Source organism: Lipotes vexillifer, unplaced genomic scaffold (genome assembly GCF_000442215.2).
Source record: "Lipotes vexillifer unplaced genomic scaffold, Lipotes_vexillifer_v1.1 scaffold490, whole genome shotgun sequence".
Lineage (NCBI taxonomy): Eukaryota > Metazoa > Chordata > Mammalia > Artiodactyla > Lipotidae > Lipotes > Lipotes vexillifer.
The window spans coordinates 33,759-61,703 of NW_006796397.1; positions in this window are offsets into that span (position 1 = coordinate 33,759).

The window sequence follows — 27,945 nt, forward strand, 5'->3', positions numbered from 1 at the left end:
AGAATGTATTTCCAGTCTTTCCTGCTCATAACTGGTTTAGCTTATTGCCTGGAATTTAGGGTTCTCTGTAAATATTTGTCAAATTAGTGAACTGTGTACATGGCAAAATATTCCCATCCAAGTAATGCCCAATCCAGACCAAAAGCTGAGTTTTCTGTGATTAAATGATATACGTGAGGCCTTAGATTTTTTTTAAAAATCACTTTAAAAAGAGAAACACTTTAATTTATAAATATTAAAAGGATGCAAGAGTGAGTGAGAAATATTAAGGATAGTCAAAGAAGATCCAGTATACATTTAAGTCCCGGAAGAAGAAAATCAAAACAAAGAAATAGAACAAATATTAAAAACTATAACTCAAAAAACTTTTCTAAAATTAAAAAAAAAGATTTGAAACTACATATTGAAAGAGCATTCTTGTATTTGAGGATATCAACTTAGAACAATCAACATTAGGCATATTTTAGTACTTATGGAATATTCTAATTCTATAATTTCCTGTTCTTAAGAACCAGATTCTCAGGGCAGAAGAAATACAAATGTAAGAAAAAGAGTGTAAGTAAAAATCTTTTAGTTCTAAATTCAAATGGGAAGTATCGATATAAATTCAAGGGGTATTTAAACTTTAAGGACACACACACACAAATTTCCTAGACCTGTCTACTTAAAAGGTCTAGAAACAATGATCAGCCCAGAATCAGTGAACACCACTAAAGCCCAGACTCTATCCACAACATACCGTTTCCCTATAAGAGGAACCATGACTGTTTAGACGAATGGCTAATTTCAGGTCAGGAATAGTAAACGTACAAGGTTGGCCTAGAACATCTTGATATACCAGATAGCAAGAAAATTATCAAAGACTACAAGGGTGAGATACATAGAGAGAAATAGATATTTAGATATATATCAATAGATACAAATATATACATATATATAAAACTTAGAAGACAACTTGAAAGGAGAATATAATGGTCCAAAGATAGGAAAATTTGAGCTTTAATAAGGATAAGGTTGCAATGGATTGAAATCCATAAATTATGCTTAAATATAATATTTATGAATAAAAAAAATTTGATCATCTTCTGAGAACGACAAGGAATCAATTCAGTATCTTGAAAATTGAACAAAATAAAAGGACAATACCAAGAATTAATCCTGTCTTCCTATGTGATCTGTATTAATAGATTATCGATAATAATAGGTGAGAGGAAGTATCTCCTTATAAAATAATTACAACTGGTAAATGAAAACAACTTGGTAAAATTAGAACATCACCACTTTACAACCCCCAAGAAATTAATGGTTCCAGGTATTGATAATCAATGGCAGTAAAAAAATAACTATAAAAAGAGCAAAAACTAGATATCATGTGCCTCCTGATGGAAAAACATAATACTACCTATAATGTTGCCAAAGGAACAAACCTAAATCACATGCTGCCTCTGGATCCAGCTGCCAATTTTCAGGAAATATAGAAGAAAGGGGAACATGCAGAACTTCTTGAGTATATAGTCAGGAAAATCCAGACTGTGGAAAACTTTCCAAGTCAAATGCCAGGTTTGCAGATATATATGCTTTAAATAAAAGAATGACAAATTATAAAATGTTAATTGTAGATTAAAATATACTTAAAAGAGTTTCACAGTTTTTAATATGCAAGACTCAACTAGAGTGTCTTAGGGAAGTGATGAAACTAGGAAGTTCAAAGAAGTGACAACTACAGCAGTCAGAATAATGGTTACTTTTGGAAGGAGGGAGAGACTGTGATGAGGCACTGGGGTAGCTGAAAAGTTCTATTTCTTGTCCCAGATGGTGATTACAATGGTTTCCACCTTATAATATCTTACTAGCTTTATGTTTTGGTGTGATTTCTTGTACTTGCATTTTATTTTACAACAAAAAGTTTTAAAAATATAAATGCAGTTTCTAAAAATACAGACAATTGAGAAATACAGAAGCAACTTCTTTCTCTCTGAGTTGGTCACAGGTATAAATAGAAATAAATGCTGAGGAGATTCAGAGTAATAGAATTTATAAAAAAATTGTTTAATTCTTATGAAAATATGCTTAAAGAATGAAAGTAAGGTCAGATTTACCTAGATAGTAAAATCCTTGAGAACCTAATCATGTTTTCCCCCATAACTTTAGCATGATTACAGGGATGGGGTTTGGGGGTCTTGGAGGGAGGGCAGGGAAGATAATTTGTGATTGACTGACAAAATCACAAACAGCTACAAATTTCCATTAACATTTTAATCTACACTATGGAAAATTTGAGAATGTGGGCTTTTTTTTTTCTCCTTAATAATGTTATTTCCTAGATTCAGCTGAGAATAGGGGTAAAAATAACAAATCAACTATTTGAACTGAACAACATCTTATTTAATTAAATAAAGAAATAATACAGTTAACCCTTTTCAACATAATTATTAACAACTTTATACACTTATTTGAAATTATTTTAGTTCCAAAACATCAGAAAGTTGGGATTCTTCTCAAAACTAAATTTCTAAAATACATACAGGATCAATGCAATCACTAAATACAATCCATAAACAATTTAGACCCAATTGCTCTGAAGTGAAATAAAATTGGATATTGCCCTGAAAATATATTAAAATTAATAGAGACAGAAAATAGATTAATGGTTGCCAAAATCTGGGAGGAGGAGGGAATGGGGAGGGACTGCTAATGCTGCTAATGGGTATGAGACAAAAATGGTCTAAAACTGGATAATGTAATGGTCACACAAGTCTGTGAATAGACTAAAAGCCATTACATTGCACACTTTAAAAGGGTGAATTTTATGATATGTGAATTATATCTCAATAAAGCTGTTACACACACACAAATGAATCAGCATCCCTTTGCTTTCTCTCTCTCTCCCTCACTCTTGCTCACCTATTCTTTTCCTATTTTTATTCCCTTGCCCCTTGACCTGAAAGGTAATCAAATTAATTCTTTAAAAATCTGTTATGTGTGTTTTCTCTAGATATCAGGGCATGCATAGTTACAAGAGGTTGCATCATTTTCTTTTACTTACTTCAAATTAGAGCTTTGGAAATTTGTCATGCAGATGTATGCAAAATAAGAATATGAGTGTGTTACTATTTCGATTCAGAGAAAAGAGCACTGTCATTTTAAAAACTAGAATAAACCTACCTCACTGTTATGTTGATCTTTCTGATTTCAAGAAATAGCAACTATTTCTGATTAAAGTGCCTTCTCACTATTATATGTATTTCTAATAGACATTAATAACACATTACACATATTACATCCATTAAGTGAAACACGTATCAGCAAATTTGTGTGTTGCATGCATCGAATGGAGCAGAGATGATAGCATACTTGATTAAAATACTGGGTAAAAGTGTTTCTATCCAAGAAGTCCCTAGTACAGATATAATTTAGTTTATGTATATGTAAATTATACTAACTGCCTGGTTTTAAGTGTTTAATTGTAATGCTACAATGATTTTCAGCAACATGTACCTCTACTACATTTCTCATGCCACTGTAGCTTAGATATGTCTTCAAAACATAAATGTAACACCAGAATTTTATCTTATCTTTCCATGACTGCTGTGTATAAACCAAACACTTCAAGAATGTTTTCTAAATTCAAAAAAGACCACTACAGTTTTTGCATTGGAAATTTTAAAGACATAACTGGGCTTTAATTGAATTCTATGTCCGTATTCTCCCTTATTATTTGAAAGGCACATCAAATTTTCCTTATAGCAAATGCTTCAGGCTTAAACATTATATTTGCATTTGTTTCAAGGCCAGAGAGTTATTGAAACAATATCAAAAAAACATTTTTTAAACTTTAGTAAATACAGTGTCTCATTTTATAAAGCAAAATACTCAAAATTTGTGCCAGTTTTCCTGTGGTTTGTAAAATCTGGTGTACAGTATGCTTGGTGAGTGAAGCCAAATCATTGGGATAGAAAACACAGTCCCAAGTTAATACAACACTTTACCATCTAGCATTTATCAAACATGTAGAGGAAAGTAGGAAAACAGTGCTAAACATGTGTTACATTTTAAGGTAGCAGATACATCAGGGCATTTTCTTAAAGTTAGATATCTTTGTCTAAAATAAACTAATTCCCAGTCCTAAAAAAAAAGCAAATTTCTTGAAAATGACAAGAAAACAAATTACAAGAGAAGTCTGTCTGTCTGTGATAATTTCCTTTTTCCTTACTAGGAAAAAATGGAACATATTTACCCTATTGCTGTGCCTTTTGGCTTTGTGATTTTAGTCACAAAGATATTTAAAAAGCAGAATTTGAAATATTTCTTTAAGCCAGACAACATTAGCCTAACACCATGGCATTCTTATGCCCTGATTTCTTCTCATGCCAGGGTGCTATTTATAATAAATGGTTTGACCCACTTACAGATATTCTGACAGGTAGCACTAGGGGATCATAAAGTTCATGAATCCTTTCTTTTTCCCTAGAACACTTTGTGTTTATTTCCTTTTCATTCTCAAAAGTTGTTTTTTTTGCCAGAGCCTAAAGTTTCCTTTTAATTCCATACATTTTTAACTGAACTTGCATACTTAATAAGCCAGACAACTTGTAACACTGAGCCTCATGTTATGAAGCCACTAAACATATATGAAACCTGTTTCTAATATGAGCTGTCATTTCGTAATAATATTAAGCTCAAAGCATAATCTAATTATCACACTAGTTTTATGCATTCATACATCTTTGATGTTGGCTATGACTCTCTCTGCTTAACAAGACACTGACTATAGCAAAACCAGTATTTTATGTGGCAAGGGTTATGTCAAAATATAAAATATTCACTGTTTTAAATTACAAGTGATGATTCTTCATCAAAATCAGCAAATCCTGCTAGAATGTACTCCCCATAAGGCAGAACATTTGTCTCATTCACCACTCTATCCCCAGCACCTAAAACAGGGTCTGGCATATATCATGGGGTCATTAAAATGCACTAAATAAATAACTTGCTAGCGAATTAATAAATTAATGAAATTGATGAATGATTAATAACTGTATCTAAGATGCTTCATGTAAACACCTGAAATTGAATGCATAGAGAAACAACATAGAATGACTGTGAGTTAAAAAAAAATTTAATACCTCTTGTTAGCTCCTCTTTCAGTTGTCTACATTTTTACTATCATCTACCACTGAAGCAAATGTAAACTGATACATTTTTGGATAGCAGTTTACAATATACATTATAAGCTTTACATCCAAAAACTGTATTTTACAAATTTATCTGAAGACAATGATCAGAGATGGGCACAAATGTTTATTGACAAAGATAATAGGGTTATTTATAATAATAAAAAGTTTAAATGATTTATACATCTAAAAGTAACAGAGTAGTAAAGCAATGTACAGATTTAATGTAATCCCTATCAAAACACCCATGACATTCTTCATAGAATGAGGACAAATAATCCTAAAATTCATATGGAACTACAAAAAACTTGAATTGCCAAAGCAATCTTAAGAAAAAAGACCAAAGTTAGAGGTATCACCCTCCCTGACTTCAGACTATACTACAAAGCTACAGGAATCAAAACAGTATGGTACTGGCACAAAACAGACAGACAGATCAATGGAACAGAATAGAGAGCCCAGAAATAAACCCACGCACCTGATCAATTAATCTATGACAAAGGAGGCAAGAATATACAATGGGAAAAGACAATCTCTAAAAGAAGTGGTGCTGGGAAAACTGTACAGCTACATGTAAAACAATGATATTAGAGCATTTCCTCACACCATATACAAAAATTCACTCAAAATTGATTAAAGACTTAAATGTAAGACCTGAAGGCCTAAAACTCCTGGAAGAGAACAGAGGCAGAACACTCTGACAGAAATCATAGCAATATTTTTTTTTTGTATCTGTCTCCTAAAGCAAAATAAATAAGCAAAATAAACAAATGGGACCTAATTAAACATAAAAATCTTTTGCACAGCAAAGGAAACCATTGACAAAATGAAAAGACAAGCTATTGAATGGGAGAAAATACTTGCAAATGATATGACCAACAAGGGGTTAATATCCAAAATACATAAACAGCTCATATAACTCAATATCAAAAAAAAAAAAAAAATCAAAAAAATGGGCAGAAAACCTAAGTAGACATTTTCCAAAAAAAGACATACAGATGGCTAAAAAGCACATAGAAAGATGCTCAACATCACTAATTATTAGAGAAATGCAAATTAAGATGAGATATCACCTCACACCTGTCAGAATGGCTGTCATCAAAGAGTCTACAAATAACAAATGTTGGTGAGATGTGGAGAGAAGGGAACCCTTATGCACTGCTGGTGAGAATGTAAACTGGTGCAGCCACTATGGAAAAACAGTATGGAAGTTTCTCAAAAAACTAAAATAAAAACGGCCATATAACCCAGCAATTCCACTCCTGGGTATATATTCAGAAAAATGAAAACACTAATTTGAAAAGATACATGCACTCCAATGTTCATAGCAACACTAGTTATAACAGCCAAGATATGGAAGCAACCCAAGTGTCCATTAATAGACAAATGAAGTAAATGTGTTATATATATACAATGGAATATTACTCAGCCATAAAATATAATAAAATTCTGCCATTTGCAGCAATGTCGATGGACCTAGAGAATATTATACTTAGTGAAGTAAGTCAGATAGAGAAGAAAAATACTGTATGATATCACTTATAAGTGGAATCTAAAAAATAAAAAAGTAAATATATATAGAAAAACAAAAACAGACTCATAGATATAGAGAACAAACTAGTGGTTGCCAGTGTGGAGAGGAAGGGAGAAGGGGCAAGATAGGGGTATGAGATTAAGAGATACAAACTACTATATATAAAATAGATAAACAACAAGGATATATTGTACAGCACAGGGAATTATAACCATTATTTTGTAATAACTTTTAATGGAGTATAATCTATAAAGATACTGAATCACTATGCTATACACCTGATATTAATATACTATTGTAAATCAACCATACTTCAATAAAAAGTCACAAAAATAAATTAAATTAAATTAAAAAACCAAAAGTATGGGGTAATTAAATTATGGAATACCCATAGAATGGAATAATATGCAGCTATTAAAAATTGTCAGAGTATTCAATAATATGAAAAAATGTTCTAGAAATACTGTTAACCTAAAAAGTCACAAAATAGCATGATCCCTTTTTTAAAAAAGTTTAATATGCATATTCTTTAAAAAAGAATGGAAAACACTTCAAAATATTCAAGGTGGTTATTTCTTGATGGTGGGACTACAGGTGATATGTATTTTTAATATTTTGTTATCACTTTTTTTTCAATATTTTCCAAATTTTCTACTATGAAAAGACATTATTTTTTGAGGTCAGATGATTTTAATGATATTAATTTAAAAGCAAAATACAAAAAAAAAGTTTGAAACCAGACAAATCCAGGTTTAAAATTAGGCTTAGGCAAAATGTTCTTATCCTGTCCCTTTATGTATATAATACCATCTACATTGCAGGGCTTATTGCACAGAGTAACTGCTTCATAAATGATAGCTAATATGAACTACATCCAGTTAATACTACACACAGGTATCTGCAGATGAAGATTAAGAAATGTATTCTTGTAAAATTTTCCCTTTTAAAATTTTCCCATCAAAAATGTATTTCATTGCCTGTTACACATGTCAGTTCAAAGAACAATTAATTACATATGGAACGACCATGTGAAATTACAGCCAAAGCAATTGCTAATGCAGTTCATGAATGCAGTTTTGAGCATATTGCTCAAATGCTTAAAATGTCATTTAAAAAAATCTATCTAAAACATTTTATAACTGGCCAGCTTTTATGACAATTTAAATTTTTCCATATGGCTAACAGCTGACAGTATTATGCCAGCTTTAGTGTTCCTCTCCTTTTTTATATAAATATGAACTTTCAAAAACAAATTTAAATTATTGAAAAAAGAACTATAAATTTTTATAGAGTTCATGTTGACCTAGAGTTTCATATTACTTAAACTAAACCTTTATATCTTTTATATCATTTTTCTCCATAGAACACATGGAGTTATAACTCTATGAAAATCTTGAAGAGGTGAGTGTCCAATTTCTTTAATGCTATTGATTCTTCCATAACAAATTTTGTGCTGATAGCCTAGCTCAATGTGAGCTTTTGACTACTGAAGGAGATCCAGATTTAGAGTCTCCCAAATATTTACAATCTACTGGCCTCAGCTCCATGAAAATAGGATTCTGGGCTCACAGGAGCTCATGAAACTTATTTTTACATTGGAGAATCACTGGCACATTAACACACTAAACCTGTGATTCTCAAGATTGGTAAGGAGGTTGGTGGAGAGGGGTAGCAACATCTGGAGGACATTATCAGAATCAACATACAGTCTCATCCTCTCACCCCACATACCCAGCAACCCGGTAGTCTTGAGGTGAGGATACACTTTTGGGTGAAGAAAATAAGTCTGTTTTTATTAATTGAAGTATAGTTTATTTACAGTATTATATCAGCTTCAGATATACAACATAGTGATTCAATATTTTTACAGATTATATTCCATTTACAATTATTACAAAATAATGGCTATAATTCCCTGTGCTGTACAATCTGTTCTTGTTGCTTATCTATTTCATACACAATAGTTTGTGTCTCTTAATCCCATACCCCTATCTCGTCCCTCTCCCCTTCCCTCTCCCCACAGGAAACCACTAGCTTGTTCTCTACATCTGTGAGTCTGTTTCTGTTTCATTATATACATTCGTTTATTTTTAAATCTGTTTTTTAAAAGTATCTCAGAGATTCTGAAATATGGGCACGTCAGAGTGTTTAAAACTTCTCTATTAAAGGTGAGGATTTCTACATTAATATATGGGCTTAAATTTTTAATCTTGTCTTTGCACATACTGTTATGAGTAACATGTATTAATATCCCAGACAGCTAGCGTTCTTCAGAACAGGCCTTAGAAAACACTGCACTCTGCAATGTAAGTTAACATCATTGCAATTATTATTCACCATGCTGGCTTGAGAAAACCTCCTTGGTCGAAGAGGATGTGGTCACTCAAATATGCAGCCCCTGCATGAGACTCTGAAAGGTCTATATGAGGTTTTCAAAGGTTGCCAGTTAAGATTTATTCTGAAACTGAGCACATATGCAATCAAAATACTCAACTAAAGGAAAATATAGAAGAAGAAATCTATGACTTTGGGATAGAAAAATCTTTCTTAAAACACACACATAGCCTTAAACATAATACACAAGATTATAAGTACTCTTAGCACTAGGCAAGTCTGTTTTTCACAACTGTTGTCAAAAAGAAAATTAAATCCTTAGGTCTAAGTGTGCTATTTATTCTTTCCTTTATATATTCATTCACCAAATATTTATTGTATACCTACTATGGAACAGTTTAGTGGTGATTTTTTTCAGAGACTTGTGTACTAATTATTTTTTCACATAGAATTTCCTGCAGCGATCATATTCAGCAGTAGGAGTTTTTAGTCACGACAGCTGGGCAAAATTTGAAATTGCGATCTCTCTCTCAATACTGTTCTTTCTATCCGTTCCTTCTTCCCCACAACATGAGGCTTCTAGCACAAAACACCACCAGTATTTACGCTTGATCTGGAGAGATTACACATTCCCCTAAAGTGACAAACTGAACATTCAGGTGACAGCAATCACAATGTCTTACACATAACAATACTATATAATAATTTAATATGATTTATTTTTTGTTTTTGTTCTTCAACAAGAACAGGTCTTTTTAAATTAAAAAATAAGTAAATTTCTTACTTATTGTAAATGTAGGTCTTTTTCATTTTAAAAGTCCTTAAAATACATTGATTGGTGTAAATGTGATCAACGTAGATTAAGCACCATTTTACAGCATTAACGACTGGGGGTAAAAAAGATAAGACAACCTAGAAACCTGCCTATGAAGTAGCTCATATTTCCAGTTTATGAAGCCTCTGAAGGATATTCTGCAAGTGTTCCTGCAATCTTATGAGCACAAAAGCAACCTTCTTATTGAGGCTGCCTCAAATGATGTGTCTTGGCATGGATGTCTTTGGACTTAACACTGTTGGAGATTAGCTCAGCTTCTTAAATCTGTAGGTTTGTCTTTTGCCTAACTTGAGAAATTTCTAGCCACTATTTCTTTGAAAATACCTTTTTCACCCCCACCCCTTTCCTCCACTCTTTCTGGGACTTGGTTTATATGATTGTCAGATCTTTTGTTATAGTTCCATAGGTCCCTGAGGCTCTATTCATTATTTCTTAATCTATTTTCTGTTTCTCAGATTGGGTAATTTCTATTACTCTATTTTCAAGTTCATATTCTTTCCTCTGCTCTGTGTTAACACATCGTTGAGCCTATCCAATAAGTTTTTAGTTTTGGTTACTGTATTTTTCCATTCTAACATTTCCATTTGGTTCTTCTTCATATATTTTATTGGGTTGGCCAAAAGGTTTGTTCGGTTTTTTCCATAAGATGGCTCTAGTAGCACTTAGCTGTCTTTAACTTCATTCCAAACAATTTTGTTACACTGTATGTGACAGCTGTCATATCATCATGCATTTTTTAAAAAGACTTATCTAAAGTGGTGAATTTTTGTGTAGCCATTTTAGTATTAAAGATGGAAGAAAAAAAGCAACATTAGGCTTTATTATTTCAAGAAAGGTAAAAAGAGAACTGAAATGCAAAACAAAGATTTGTGCAGTGTGTGGAGAAGGTGGTGTGACTTACGGAGAAGGTGCTGTGACTGATCAAACGTGTCCAAAGTGGTGTGCAAAGTTTCGTCCTGGAGATTTCACGCTGGACGATGCTTCACGGTCAGGTAGACTAGTTGAAGTTGACAGCGATCAAATCGAGACATTAATTGAGAACAATCAACATTATACCACATGGGAGATAGCCGACATACTCAAAATATCCAAATCCAACATTGAAAATCATTTGCACCAGCTTAGTTATGTGAATCACTTTGATGTTTGGGTTCCACATAAGTTAAATGAAAAAAACTTTCTTGACTATATTTCTGAATGTGATTCTCTACGTAAACGTAATAAAAACCGTTCTGTTTTTAACATAAATTGTGATGGGCGATGAAAAGTAGATACTGTACAATAATGTGGAACGGAAAAGATCATGGAGCAAGCGAAATGAACCACCACCAACCACACCAAAAGCCGGTCTTCATCCAAAGAAGATGATGTTGTGTATATGGGGAGTCCTCTATTATGAGCTCCTTCCAGAAAACTAAACGATTAATTCCAACAAGTATGGTTCCCAATTAGACCAACTGAAAGCAGCACACTACGAAAAGTGTCCAGAATTAGTCAACAGAAAACCTAATCTTCTGTCAGGATAATGTAAGACCGCATGTTTCTTTGATGACCAGGCAAAAACTGTTACAGCTTGGCTGGGAAGTTCTGATTCATCCGACATATTCATCAGACATTGCACCTTCAGATTTCCATTTATTTAGGTCTTTACAAAATTCTCTTAATGGAAAAAATTTCAGTTCCCTGGAAGACTGTAAAAGGCATCTGGAACAGTTCTTTGCTCAAAAAGATAAAATGTTTTGGGGAGATGGAATTATGAAGTTGCCTGAAAAATGGTAGAAGGTAGTGGAACAAAAGGGTGACTACGTTGCTCAATAAAGTTCTTGGTGAAAGTGAAAAATGTGTCTTTTATTTTTACTTAAAAAAACTGAAGGCACTTTTTGACCCACCCAATGTTTCTTTGTTGATACTTTTCATTTTTTCATTTGTTTCAAGTGTGTTCATAATTGCTTACTGAGACATTTTTACGATGGGCTGCTTTAAAAACTCTTGTCAGATAATTCCAATATTTATGCCATTTTGGAGCTGTCTTCTGTTCATTGTATTTTCTCATTCAAGCTGAGATTTTCACAACTCTTGGTGTGATACATGATTTTTTATTGAATTCTGGACATTGTGGGTATTCTGCTCTGAGAATTTGGGATCTAGTTTAAGTCTTCTGTTTCAGCAGGCTTCCTCTGACACAGCACCAGCCAGGAGAGGGAGAGCTGCCTCACTTCTTCCAGGTGGGAATGGAAATTCAGTCTCCCTACTAGGCCTCCTCTGATATCATCCCAGCTGGGAAAAGACAAGGTGCTTTATCAGTGCTCCACACATGGCATCCACTAACACCTCAGTTCAGGGACAGTGGCTCATGACCTCTAGGGGGAGGAGCAAACCCCATATCCCCACCTCAGCCTCTCTGGCACAACCCTAGTGAAGATTGAGAGAGGTGACTCATTACCTCCAAGTAGGAGTGGAGGTCCTGGCTCTCCACTCAGCCTTTGCTGGCAAGGGTGGGAGGAAGACCACCATTTTTTCCCATGATGTTTGGCTAGAGTAGGAGGGCTATTTTCTAAAAGTTTTCTGTCTTACTAGGACCCTTCTGGGACTTTTGCTAGAGAGAGCAGACTTTTATGGGGACTTTTTTGGTTTGTAATGTTGGCATTTCTAGGTTCCTGGCTTCTCCAGCACCAGTCTGGGATATTTGTGGCAAATATAAAACCCACGAAACTCCTCACCATGCTGTTCCTCAGGCCCCAGAATTCCTAACTGGGTACCTTCTTCTGCCCATCTTTCAGAATTTTCTTACATTTGTTTCATATGAAATTTCCAGAGTTTTAACAGTATTTAGCAGGAGGAATAGGGAAGAGTACAGGCATCCTATCTTTTCCAGAACCAGAAATCAGTATATTTAATATTCTGTATGCTGTATGTATGTTATTTCTCCAAATTTTTTTGTGGCCTGATAGTATTGTGATTTCATTCATTTGGAGGCTCACTTAGAAATGTTTTCCATAACTACTATATCTCTGCATATTTCTCAGAGAATTTAACATTGCACCATTAAAATTTTCTTAATCTGAAATGCACATCCAATTGCATTTCTTATGCAAACCTATGTTTCTTGGAAGGTATAACATCCACAGCCACAAAACCCAATTTTAATGAAAGTACAAAGACAGTATATGATCATTCCCCATGGGCGAAGAATGAGATTCTACTCATCATATCTTTCATAGACTTTTTCCAAATGCACACAACCAAAGCCTGATTATTCTCTTAATTTCAGCCTCACCTGAACAGATGTTCCTACTTGATATTCTTCTACTTGTGCACTGATAGTCTCATTTATTCTGATTATCACTTTGTGTTTTTATTGAGCACGATCTTCTATTTGCTCATGTTCCTTACCCCTTCTTGTTTGAGCACCTCCATCATCTTTCACACGGTTTTGCTTTTGATGTCTGAAAAAGCCAATAATACCCACAAATCTGCTGTGGCTCAGATGCTCACTACAAAAGTCTTTTCCTCTTCAGTCCATCTCCTGAAGAGATTTTCCTGGCAAGCAATAAAACAACTTGGGAGAAATAATGTCTCATTTACTTCTCTCCACTTAATTTGCTTTTTAAATTTTTTCTCACCTTGGGAATTTGTATGAGAGAAAAACATTGTTTTGGGCTTGTCTCATGAACTAAACATAACCTTTGACAACATTTCAGTGATACAATGCTCATTTGGATATTTTACTAAAAATGTAAAACCTGTTTGGTGTAGCATGGCATGCTAAACCATTGTTATTTTCACATCTGCACTATTTTGAAACAAAGGATTGTAAAATCCAAGTAATCTTGTCCCTGATTGCTGTTTTGGTCAGCACTGGGGTTTCATGAAACTAAACAGACACGTAACATAAGTTCACACAAGTAAAACTAATTCTTATCCTGATTTGAACTCTCTGTACCACCACGCCTTTTATTTTCTGCAGTCACCTAAGAAAGGATTTTTTTTTAAGTAAAGAAAATAGGGTTTTGAAAAATCATAGAAATACTAGGCCCACAACTTTGTTTTCTCCTCCTCTTGCCATGTGTAGAATTGCTACCGAAATCCTTTCGGCTCTTATGATGTCATTATAGAAATGCCATCTTGCAAATCCTTCCCATTTATCTCCTTCACTGCCTGCTCTGTAGCTGAAACAATTCTTTTCAAAATAATTTATAATTTGTTTTGTATGACACCAGGGACATTTATTACAGGTGTCAAGTTCAGCAAAATATACCCAATTATTTCTATTTATTTATCAAATGCTAAGGCTATAGCAAGAATTTAGAGGTCATGTCACTTAGTATCTCACAGTAAAGAGGATGGTTTTGTTCTCAGTCAGATGAAATAATTTGGAAGGCCTTGGTCAATAGAAATCTTCCAGAGGAGGAATGGTGGCATTGAACAGAGAGGCTTTGGACAAAGGTCAAAGCGTAACCACAGTACAAACAGTTGATTTGATTTGCTGTCATTTTTTTCTTGTAATTTTATTAAGTGGCTATTTGTCATGATTTCTTTAAAACTGTTTTACTTTTTTTTAAATTGTTATATTACATGAATAAGTGATTCTTTGGAGAAATCTGACTTTTCAACCTCAGTTATTATCCAGTTGGTATACTACTATACACAAGGTGGGATTAAATTTGAAATTCAGGTAGAAACCATGTTCAATTTTCCTCCTTTTACTGCACACCATAAAGTTTTAATGCAATGCAAGTATTTCCCCTAAATTATTTCTCTCCATTTAAATTTTACTTGAAGAATTTATCATCACAAAATGGAGCTTATAGGACTCTTCATCTGTCTGTTGGACAATAGAATTCCTTGTCCTTCATCTTTGCCTCTACTCATATGAGAGTATATTCAAAACCATAGGGGGGGTTTCCCTGGTGGCGCAGTGGTTGAGAGTCCGCCGCCTGCCGATGCAGGGGGCAGGGGTTTGTGCCCCGGTCTGGGAAGATCCCACATGCCGCGGAGCAGCTGGGCCCGTGAGCCATGGCCGCTGAGCCTGCGCGTCCGGATAGGGATCAGTCACTGCTTTAGTTTCAATCACTCCATCCAGTACAGGAAAACAACAATTTTTGGATAAAACTGTAGTATCACTCTTTTATTAACTTCCATTCTTACTGTGTTTATAACTCTAGCTGAAAAAACTGACCATACTGGTGTTTTAGATGTAGTGATGCTCAAACTCAAAGAAGAAAGTATTCCAAATTTGTGTTGAATGACATCTTAAATTGAACTTTTTTTTAATTGAACTATTTTTGACTCATGTTTCAACATTGATTATTATTAATGTATTATGGGTGTTACAAATTTACTCCCAAAAGAAACAAAAACAAAAACATTATTTGGGCAGAAATGAAGCTCTTCACGAGTCCTTACAAATAAGAAAAGATTCTCAAATTGATAACCAGAAAACTTGTACATTCTGGGAACTTGGGGAATGTGTAAAATACATGTCATTTAGAATTGTAACAAAGACCACTAATGAGGGAAGGCCCTTACTAAAGTCAGCTGAAGCACGCTATTCAAACAGATCTCTGACTGGCTAGAGAGGGCTGGCAATCATACACTGTTGCATCATCGTGTAAGCTGATCTTCAACGATTAGTAAGAATCCTCCACTGTATGAACCTTACACTGGCACCTGCACCCTAGAGTCTTCCCTTCTTGTGGGATAGGAAAGTAGAAACTATTCATTTTGAGATGCTTAATGCATTCATGTTTAATTCTTCATATACTCTTCAAACATTTGCAAATTGATAGCACCTTGAGGTCTTTGGAATTTACTTCTGTGCATTTTCTTGTCTCTTGGCCCACATATTCCCTTTTCTTCATCCATCTGACTCTATTTCTCCCACAATATCTATCTATATCTTGCAAAGAAATGGGACTTTAACATTTTCCCTTGCAGCACTCCTTCCCTAGAGTCAGTGCCAACAAATTGCAACCATTGACAGGCCCTGGTGTGCTCATACACTTCTGTGCCTCACCACTAGAAACAGTAAGAAACAACAAGCAATCGTAGATCGAGCCTCTGGTGTGGATATAGAGCTAACATCCACCACTTGGCAAGCCGTGTTTAGGGAGGCTTACTTAGCTCTCATCCCAGGATTATTATAAAAATAAATCTTTTAACATTTGTTTGGGATTAAAAGTGAGGGAATCTAGACTCACATTTTAAAATGCACATCCTGATGAATAATAAATACACTTAGTAAATATACATTAAGGGAGAATTATATTTTCTGCAGCTTGTGTTTTCCTGAAAGCATTCTCCACATAACAATGAATTAACAGAACCCAAATATCAGATGAAGATTGGAGTAGTGAGTATAATTTGTATCATCTAGTAGAAATGAAAGGCTAAAACAAGAGCAAATCAAAATGAAAGGGCTCTGTATGAGAGGAAAGAGGAGTGGCCTGCAGGGCAATCCGGGGCAACAACTGGGAGGCTGCCCAGGGTGTGCCGGAGAGAGCCCCGGGCTCAGAGCAAACAACTGTGAGTTCTAACCTTGGCTTGGTCACCAATCCCCTGCCTCTCAGGTTCCTCAGCTGCAAAAGGGAGTTAAAATGTCTGTGAGGATCACAAGACTTCATGGCTCCAGAATTACATGTAAACCATGTAATGACAAGCATGGAAGAAGGGCAGAAGTCCTGCAATTTCAGGATCAAAGAGACATCTGAGAAGATGATTCCATCAGGTCGGCCACAAGCAAATCTGTGAAGTTAATGTTCTGCCTCCTTCACTCCTCCCCTTTTCCATGATCATTTCCACTAGCCCTTCCCTTCCAAGCCGCCAGTGGTGATCAGGAGCATGCCACCTTCTCTCTACTTAGTCCTCCCTTCATGCATACTCCCTCATCTGTTGGACACCTTCCCCAACTCACCACATCAAAGCTTAATTGTCCTGTACCCTCTTTTTTCTGGACCCCATTCTCTGTTGATACCATGTAGGAAGAACACACGAGCTCAGGGATCAAAGAATTGAAGTTCAAACCTAGCTCTTCTGCTTGTGAACTCTGAGACTTGGCAAATAACTTAACCCCATGTGCCTTAGCCTCCTCATCATAGCCCGAAGATCATAACAGTATCAGTTTTGTAGCACTCTTGTGAAAGTAAATAATAAGGACAAAATCTCTGGCACAGTGCCTGGCTCATAAATAAACATGTAATAAATGTAAGTATTATGTGATCTAAAATGGTAAGAAGAGACATCAGATTAACGTTACTCCTCCAAAGCAAATCCTGATTTTACCAGCAGCCTTAAGTTACAGGAGAGCATGGTCATGTGATTCTTAAACACTGTGACACGGTGCTGGGGGAGATCCTTTAGGGAGGGGGCAAAGGGTCCCTTAGAACAGGCTATTCCAACCTTTAGTACAGATAATCCAACACCCCAGAGCAGCCCACTAGCTGCTCTTCCCATCGTGTGTCCACACAACCCCTGCCTCCTTTTCAGAATAACAGAAAATGCAAAGGTCTGGACCAGAAGACAGAAGGGAAGATCTATCAGGACACTGTTTACCCTGGGGCCTTGTCAAATGATCTGTTTTTATCCAGAACTGGGTAAACAGAAATACTTTTGCAGAAACAAGTAAACACTGAACTATGCAGTGATTTCACAAACCATTAGTTAATAGTCCATCACCAGTTTTTCCAGACAAGTGATCACTGAACCTCCTTTTTTGTGGAAAGGGCAGTCATTGCTTTGTTTATGGCTTGAAAGGTGGGGTGGGGGGAGGCAGGAGGGACAAGGGAGGTGACATTTAAATTACCTATCCCTCTTTAAAGCTTTCCAGGTAAGCTGTGCCTAGACTCAAGGACAATGTGTTAAGACTGACTCCTGTGTCACCCCTGAAAAGCCCTGGGAATTTTAATTGAAATTACTTTTCTGCACTGGCACGCTGCCTTATTTGCAATTTGTATTATGAAGGACAGTGCTAAATAGGAAGGGTGACTTTTTTTTAAATACAGACTCCAAAACTGTAGGTTGGCTGCCCTCCCCTCCCCACCTAAGAAATAAACCCAAGATTTTTTTTTTTTTTTCACTAAAGGACAGTAAACATCTTTGGTTATCGATATTCAAAAGCCAAACTAAAACAGCACGGCAAGCTGTAGTGGGAGACAGTCCCCAAAGCAGACAGCTATTCATGGAAATGGAAACAAGCAGAAGAACAAACAGAAAAAAATCTCCCTGTTTTCATCCTACATTTCAAAGCTGCAGTAAAGTCACAGTTCCTCTCATTGCAAGATGTTTCCTAAAAATTCATGAAACCGCCATAAAACAGGAAGTTCAGACTATTACTTTCTCAGTATTATTTTCCCTTTTCAATTCAACTTTAGTTTATTCACTAATTTAACAGAATAATATTTTTTGAAAATGAAAGCTGATAACTTCGCATGAATACCTTTCCTGCCAAGGCCCCCGCCCGTGGCTCTCATTTATAGTGTTTTAAGCTGGTGGCCATGCTGTCTTCCTGTGACTTAAGAACAGTTTTTTTCCAGTAGGAAATAGAACACTAAACAAGATTTATCTTTTTAAAAGTGCAACTAAGTTAGAGAAAATGATGCTTACCTAATTAAGAGATATAACGGTATCTTAGGGGGAAAAAATCAAATCCTGCCCTTGAGAGGAGACAACCTCGATAAACCTTCCAACTTCTCAATGTAGGAACATGGAAATCCTTTCTCAGGGCCCAGATATGTGCCAGAGATAAAATGCCAAGAGAAACATTATTTTCCTGGGATGGGCTACTGTGATTATCTATCTCATTACAAGTCAAGACCTTGAAAATCCAAAGGTAAGCAGCAGTTAAACAGCTATAAACAGTGGCTTATGAGAATTTTGAGGAAATATGATGAGGTGAAAACACTCTGAAACCCACTGCAGAAATGGATCCCTCAGTATGAAAAAATGTGTCCTAAATGGCACATACTAAGCTCTCTCTCCTTTTTCTCTCATGATCCTTTCTCTCTTTTTACCATCCCTCCCTTTCTTTTTCCTTCTTTCTCCCATTCTCTGTTCATTGTTCGTTTATTTTTCTCTCTCCCTACTTCCTCTGCCTCTCTTTCTCTCCCCATCTTTCTCTCTTCCATTTTCCCCTTTTCTCTCATTTCCATGTTTTATTATTTCACTCCCCCAGTGACATATCACAGTACTGCATAGAAGTTTATCATAAGCACATTTGGGTTCCCTGTTGTTATGTTTTTAATCAAAGTTAACTCTTTTATATCACTCTTTCTGTGTCCAAAAGGAAACCAAGTTAAGATGCTTTTGATTTTCATGTGATATGTCTCTTTACATGAAAACCATTCACCAATTGTGGGGAGAGGGAGGTGGTGAGGAATAGAATATATGACCCTTATCCTCAAAAACAAAAATGCCAAAGCTCTAAGGAACTCTTCAAACTAGATTCCTTCTATTCCATCTGCTTTTTTCCCCAGCTTTTCTTTTTTTTTTTAACATCGGCTCATCATCGTTTTTGAGTACTTAATGTTTGCCAGGACGTTTAAGCATAGAAACAATAGGCTGGTGGAAGGATTACAAGGAAAGGAGAAAGGTCTTTCTACTTTTCCTCCCAAATTTATCCCTTTTCTTTGTGAGAAAACCAGGGCAGAAAGTAACAAAAGGTCAGAAACAACCCCCTACACATACACTCACACACACACACACACACACTCAAGTACAGGAACTTCTGCTTTCCCCCTTTCCCCAGCCCCTGCCTCATTGTAGACCTCACCCTGACACGTGACCTTTCTTCCAGGCACAATGAAGTAAAAAACTGAGAGGTGGGCAGGATCCAGAGGTCAAATTCTTCCCTTCCCAAATCTAAAGAACTTTGGGCAAAAAGTGCAGATGTGTATTTAGTTGGTGGTACTCTAACAGGTATTTACGGCCACCTGCCCTGCAAGGTAGATACTATCATTCTTGAACGTTGAGTTTCTGAGAGGTGAAACACTTGGCTCAGCAAGTAAGTGGCAGATTCTCAATTGGTTATCTGACTACAAGGCCCACACTCTTTCCACTCTAGCCCACGGCCGCCTTTGCTGCCTTGACAAACTCCAACTGGTTCTTTAACACTCAGTTAAGTTTCCTTCCTACTTAACTGATCATTCACCCTCTTTCCTCAGAGCCCTGACCTTACCTCCATTACGTATTACTACGTTGAAGACAATTATTTACTTCTCGGTTACCTTAACCACTCACACCTGAGCTGCTTCACGGCCAAGTAACCATCCTGTACATCCTTGGAGTTCCCAGACCCTCCATGTAGCACCTTATACCGAGGGGTTCAATAAATGTTGGTCACATCAAATTAAGTGGAACACCAAAATATGGTAAAGCCTGTTGGGTTTAGAAAAACTACCTTCTCAAAGAATGAATGGCAAAGCACTTTGAAAGCAAAGAGACACTAAATCCAAAATAGCACTCATGCTGCTTCAGATCACGGGGCAGGTCAAGAGAAACAATTTTTCAAGTAGAACCCATGAGAGACACAAGGGCAAGGACCAGAGAACCCAATGGGTGGATTCGGGATTGAGAAGAGGATAAATGAAGCAGAAAATGTGTATTCGTCAAGCCTAACAAGGCAAGGGCTAACTTACCCAGGAGAAAGGTAGAGAAGACATGTTCTCTCATCAGTGATTCCAGAATAACCTCTACCAGTTGGGGCTCTGAAACCATGGGTTAAATGCGTGGCACCAGGGCTTCCCTGGTGGCGCAGTGGCTGAGAGTCCGCCTGCCGATGCAGGGGACACGGGTTCGTGCCCCGGTCCGGGAAGATCCCACATGCCGTGGAGAGGCTGGGCCCGTGAGCCATGGCCACTGAGCTTGCACGTCCAGAGCCGCATCGGGAGAGGCCACAGCAGTGAGAGGCCCACGTGACACACACACACACACACACAAATCCATGTCACCTGCCTTCACTAATTAAGGTCGTTTTGAGACTTACTTGTCCTCCAAGCTGCATGTAGCCTAAACAATAATGCCAGCCAGAGTTATTTTCCAGGACCCTAGAGGCAGCTGTGTCTAGACGAGCTGAGCTGGTTAAGACTGGATAGGACCTCCGACCCTTCAACTGGGCATGCGTGAGTGTCCACTAGGTGACCTTTTGACGTCAGAGGGTGGAGTTTGCTGAAACTCCATCTTCAGAACCTGCCTGTAGCCTAGTCACACCCGTGCAGGATGACAATTACCACACCTTTTCCCAATCACTTTTCCCCTCACTCTCACACGCCCTACACCTTGGACCACTTTGCTTCTTTATTTGTTATCCAATTAATACCCCAGCCCCTTGGCTTGGGGAGGCAGATTTGAGATTTGTTCTCCTGTCTCCTTGCTTGGCTGCCTTGAGAATAACCCCTTGCTGCTGCAAAATTTTGGCATTTCAGCATTTTGGCTTGTTGGGCCTAGGGCAAAACGAACCTGGTTCGGTTACAGTTCTAACATTATACCCAATTAATGGGTCATCTAAAATGCTTAAAATCTCAGACTCAGACCCTCCTTAGACACATAATGTTTCTTAGCCGGTATTTTTGTTCAGCTTTATTGAGGTATAACTGACAAATAATATTGTAAGATATTTAAAGTATACATCGTGGTGATTTGATATACTCTTACACTGTGAAAGGATCCATCACTTCACACTTACATTATACTTGGAGGAGTTGAGAACATTTAAGTTGTCCCTCAGCAAATCTCAATTATATAATAGTGTTAACTACTATGGTCACCATGTTTTACATTATATCCTCAGACCTTATTCATCTTATAGCTGAAAGTTTGTACCCTTTTACCAACCTCTCCCTATTTCCGCCACCCTCTCAGCCCCTGGCAACTACTTTTCTACTCTATGTTTCTATGAGTTTGACATTTTTAGATCCTATGTGTAAGTGACCATATGCAGTATTTATCCTTCTCTATCTAGCTTATTTCAGTTAGCATAAGGCCTTCAAGGTACATCCATGTTATTGCAAAAGGTAAGATTATTTTTTAAGGCTGAAATAATCATAGATATACATAAGATCACATGTTTATCCATTCATCTGTTGATGGACACTTAGGTTGTTTCCATATCTTGACTATGGTGAGTGATCTTAGCTGATGTTTTAATTCAGCTTAAGCTAACATGTAGAGGAAAGTCCCCACCCTTTCCACCCTTAACTGAAGTTTAAGCAAATTTTTAAATAAAGCAAATTTTTAAATAAAGTTCAACATAGATAACAAATACAGCCTTCACTATGAAGTGACAGCACTTGTCTTATGGCTTTTGTATGGATTCCTATACTTTAAAATATTTCTAAAAATTTTTGCAACACATGGTGATGAACTCATTGAAATTATGAAATTGTGCCTGAGATTTTCTTAATTTGGAAGAAAATGTCATTGATTTTCATATGAAATGCATTTGTGTATGATATGTTTTGGGGCATGCTATTCTTTTGTGTATGCTTAGTTTTCTAGCACAGAAGATTGAAAACCCAATTTTATAGGTCTGTAAAATGAAATAGATTTAGTGAGGTAATTTACTTAGAATGGTCGGAAAATGTGGTATTTTGGTTAACTCAGTGTTTTAGTTAACTGAACTATCCCTATTCACCATAAGAAAGAGACTGATTCTCAAAACTTGATGCAATATTCTAACAAGACTTAATAAGATTTTATAAATCTATCTTGATTTCATTGGGGTCTTGAGTTCTTAGAAAGTCGTCATTACAAACATTACAAATCATCATTATAAATTCTCATTATACAGTGTGACCAGGGTAAAAGTTATAAAATTCTAGCCATTATCCATGAACAGAAGGTGCACAGATTATTTTAATGGCATTGTTGGAAGAGACCTACCTGGGTCCTAGGCAAAGCTGTGAATAGTTCATTTCAGGTACCTCCTTCCCACCCTCATCAATGTCTCCATTCTTCTTTTCTGCTTTCCTCCTCCCATTTCCTGCCCCCGTTCCATCCCCCAAATTCCTCTAACTTGCTTTATGTTACAGCTAATAACTAAGATATTAGTTAGTAAGGGATAAGAATGATGATCCAGGAATATTTGTCCTCTCATGGAAGCTACTTAATTAGGTGTCCCCAGCCCTCCCCCCAACCCCCTCCACCCCCACCCCCAACAAAATGGAGAAATGACTTATGTTTAATTATGTTTAATTTAATACAAAAATCATTTAACTGGTCTGACCCCTGGCTTTGTAGTTCAATCTCCCGGCACTCCCTGGAACAAACCTACTGCCAGCTTTCATTCCATTCCATGCCTCCTCAACATCCCACATGCTTTTCCTTCTACCTGGTAAAACCTCACTTGCATCCACCACACCCCACCCCATACCACCATCACCTTCACCTCAATGACTGCCCTTGGAGGTAAGGCTCAAGTAAATATTGTATGGAGAAGCTTTCCCAGGCCTTTCGGTCCACTTTGGATGCCCCTCCTCCATGCACCCCCGGCGCTCTAGGTGCTTTAGAACACTTACTATTTCAGAGGATAATTATTGGTTCCTTTCTGGTTTTCCCACTAGCTAGACTGTAGTCTCCTTACAGCCTTATCAGTCTTCATATATTCAAGGTCTAGCAAATTGCTCAGGACTCACAGCTCATTAAGGTTGAACAAATGAAAGACTGCACGCAAATGAAGGAGGCTTAGGATACAGTGTTTCACAGAGGGTGGAATTTTTTAAAGCTGGAAATATTCATTTAGAATGTTGTCAACCTCCACTGTAGAATACAGGACTAAATATGCAAGAGCCAACAGCACGATAAAGTTTCCTGGGTTTTTTGTTCAAAAAATCCCTGATACTAGCTTATTAACTTCTCACTTGTTCCCTTCTCACTAAAGAAGAGCACAAAGCAATCCTGTTGTTTAGGCTTCCCAACTGTCTAAGTTCCAGATAAATAGGCTTACCGGGTCTGTGTGTGCTTTTATGCACTTTAATCAATATATTTCCCAGTTCGAACAAGACAATAAATTAATTCCTGTCTTTTCTAAACTAGTTTCCACTTACTCAAAGATGTCGCTACACAACTTGGAAGCAACCCTGAAGAGTGAAAAAACAGATTCCTTGGAGAAGTTAGTACACCTGCAAGTGTTAGTCCTGGCTCTGACTCTCTGTAATTTAGCCTTGGGAAAATTACATAACATTTATGGGCCTCAGTTTTCTCACTTATAAAACATAGGAGTTGGATCAGTTGATTTTTAAGCACCCTATCAGTTTTAAAATTCTATTATTATATAAATCTTTAATTCTAACATACAGCAGGTGGACCCTGAAAAGTACTGGAAATAATGCTGTACTGTCACACAAAGTAGATAATCTCCATCACATGCAATTCATTTTAAAATTCATGACAAAGTCAAATTTGTGCGCACTACATCTGAGAAGCTAAGAGTAATAAACACATCTATGGAAGGAGCAGGAAGCAGAGGGGAGGGGACACATGCACTGTGTGAGACAGTATACAGCATAAATATATTTTCTCACACTGATGTATTTTAAATTTGTGACTATGAATATACCACAGTGAACAGCTTGAAGTTCTTTGGAACAAACATCATCTCTTCTAAGGTCACTCCTGAAGGAACCGCAATAATAACATTTGGCATATGTAGATAGAGTGCTTTGCAGACTGGAGCATGGAGAATTATGCTCTGCATGTTCCAGAAAAGATGATCCATGATTCAGGTGGAAAAAAAATGTCAGGTACATTTTTGACAGTGGCAGCAAACCCAGGCAGTATAACCATACAATCAATATGGACGCCCTCATTAAAATCCCCAAGTAGCTGTGAGTTTGATTTTCAGCAGGTCTGGACAGAAATAATGGATTTGGTGGCCTGGAGGAACATTCGAGGTTTTAATAAAAGGAACTTAAAATTACCGGTGTTGGCCCTGGTTCCAAGGAAGTCCTGGCTCCATCTCTGCAACAACACAGGATGAACCTAATTCCTTGCCTTGGATTCTCGCTGTTCAGTTTAAAATGCCATTTTATATACAGCCTGATAATTTCTCCTCATAAAAATTGCTTTAAAATTCCTGATCAATGTTTTCAGTTCACATAGATATTAAACCGAATTTCCTAAAGCCTGCAAAGCTAATTATGCATTCAATTAGAGTTTCTTAATAAAGATTAAAACTCTGAAGTCTATTATAAGCCCATATTTAATTCAACTGCCATTTTATCCATGCCGTGGTAGTGTAAGTGGTAACAATGAATATAAATTATAATACATGCCATAGAAAGAATGCTATTTGTCCAAGTACGTTGCTATAAAGAATTAAATTTTGCTATCAGTTCCACGATCTAGTTAAAATTGGTATTCTTTATTTGGTCTTTGAATGTAGTCCAATTTCCTACTTTGAAAAACAAATTCTAGGGAATAAAGAAAAGAGATTAATTTATCATTAAGACTCTGCTTAATTGAAGTCAATTCCGAACAAACTTGAATTCAATTTCTGCTCATTAAATTGAATGTGCTCTGCGTTCCTCTCCGCATTGCTTTGAGCAAGCAGCTGAGAACAAGGGACTAACATCAAAATTATTAAATTGAGGAGATTTTATTTGGTCTTCACATGCCAGAGCCGCTTTGATGAGGAGCTGTTTTGGCACTAAAAGGAAAGAAGAGCAGCTGGAGGAAAAATCAAATGAAACTAAGCCTTGGAAAATTGAAGAAAACGCAAGCTTAATAATATTTAATAATTAAATTTCCACAAACAATAGCGGCAAATGAAGTAATCTGCAAAGTCTGTGAACTCATTTGCATAATTGATGCCGGTCCCCTGTAAATGAATAATGAAGATAATAAAAGATGTTGCTAAAAATGGGCACAATAACAGCAAATTTCATCAAGCCGCGCTCTCTGATTAATCTGCTCTTGCAAATCAGCAGCGAGAGGGGAGCGCGTGATTAACCGCGCCGAGGCCGGCAGCAGGCTGCGGCGCTGCCCTTTCTCCGCGTGTCTCTGGGCGCGTCCCGCCCGCTCCCCGCTCAGCCAGCGCGCCTCTCGCCGCAGCTTCCACCGGGGCCGCCCCGGGCGTCGCTCGCCGGAGCGCGCCTTCATCGCCCGCCCGCAGCCCGGGGTTCGCGCAGTGGCAGCGTGCGGAGCGATGGCCGCCCGGCGCCCCGGTCCCTTGGCATCTCCGCCCCGGGGGCTTCCCGCCTACGCCTCCGTTGCGGGGAGGCCCGGAGGCACCCAAGCCCAGGCTCACTTTCTCGAAGCTGAATAAACTAGGAATCAATTAGCAAGCCGGTGGGAAGGTGGTGGGCGACTCCACCAAGGCCGGTGCCCTGCGTGCCCCCCGCGCTCGAATGGGTCTGGGAGTCTGGGCAGTTGGGAATTTCTAATTAGGAAAGAGGGCGAGAGGTGCCGGGTGGGCAGGCGAGGGCATCCGCTCTCGGAGAAACCAGCAATGGCGCTGTTAAACGCGCGGGCCCTCTTCCTCCCTGCTCCCCGTCACGCACAAAAAGGATGGGCTTTGAAAGGGATGAGTTTATTATCCACTTTTAAATGACTATTGAGAAAAGATCAGGAGGCACAATTAAAAAAAAAAAAAAGCCTCCCACCCCATCCATTCCCTTGCCTTAAAGAAAAAAAGAGAGAGAGAGAAAGCAACCCACAAAGATAAAGCTGAGCATTTAAAGATTTTGTGGGTTTTGCTTTATTTAGTTGGTTTTTTGAAGAATCAAAATAACATTTTCCAGTTTGCGACTTACATTTTCGTGTATTTTTTTTCTCAGGGCCAACCCAAGGGGCTAATAAAATCTCTGAGAGCTGTTGTGCTCAAATACATGTTGTGTGGGAGTTTGTGAAAGCAACTTTGCTGAGTACAAGACCTATACGATGAAACTGAAAATACTTCGAAAATCACGCGATCCTCTTCCAATCATGGCGCCGCACTTTTCCAGCACTCTAAGATAAAGTTGTCTCAGGAAAATAAAAACTGTTGATAAACCATGATTCCAGACTGTTACTTATTTTACAGCCCTCGGTTTGCGATCGATCATAGCTCGGGCCTAACAGAACTGACTCGAGCTTTTCATTTGTTTATAGGGTGTGCAGTGTTTTATGCCTCAAATGTACCATGTCAGCAATGTAAAATAGTGCATTATTTTCGTTCGCATCCTGGATCCACCTCCGCAATGGTTTTTGTTTAAAATAAAAGCCGTGATTATTTTCCATTATTACAGAATGGAAACTTCGATCCTAGACATCTAACATGTCTTAAAAATCCAGTACTTAGTTGGGAAAAGTAGAGAGGAGCTCATGTTTACTCCATTTGTAAAGTGCAATTGACTGTTTAACTTTACCAGTTTTAATCCAATCTAATAAACCACTAGCTTGCTTCTGCTTCAAAAAAGCTAGAGCCACCCTGAGCCCCAAATCCAATGCCAGTGACATCAGGTAAACCTTTGATTCCCTTGTTTTTGCTAAGTTAATAGCTCATGCAACGGCAGTTAATTTTTCTGGTGCAACAATCACACTGTAATTTTCCCTAATTCCTTTAAGTACAAAGAAGTCCTAAAATCTTGTGAGCCAGAGGCAACCTCCCCACTTTACATGGGAAGAAATGGAGACTGAGAGAAGTTAAGTACTGCCCACTCTCCCAGGGGCTCTCCTATCACATTCCAGGTCTCCCTACTCCAGGCAGGTGGTCTCTCCCCACCCGCAGCCTCTTGTAGAGATCAAGGGAAGGAAACTGGGAAAGGACTCAACAGCAACATTTCAGGAAACACAGGGAAACCAAGGAATGCAGTAACAGAATTAATGGGACGTGGGAAAGTTTAGAATGCTAAATCCAGGTGATAAAATGAGTTTCAAAGACTCAGGAGCCAGATGGTAATAGTGAAGCCATGGGAAGGGCAGAGGCTGTATAAAAAATAACCTGGCAAAATAAGGACTGCGGAGAGAAAATAAGTGGTTTTTAAGATGTGTCAAACATGGGATCAAAGTTAGATCAAGAAAGGAAAAGTCCATGGAATGTTTGTAGACAGGCAGAAGGAGAGTATAAGTGAACTGGTGTCCAAAAGATTTGTTCTGTG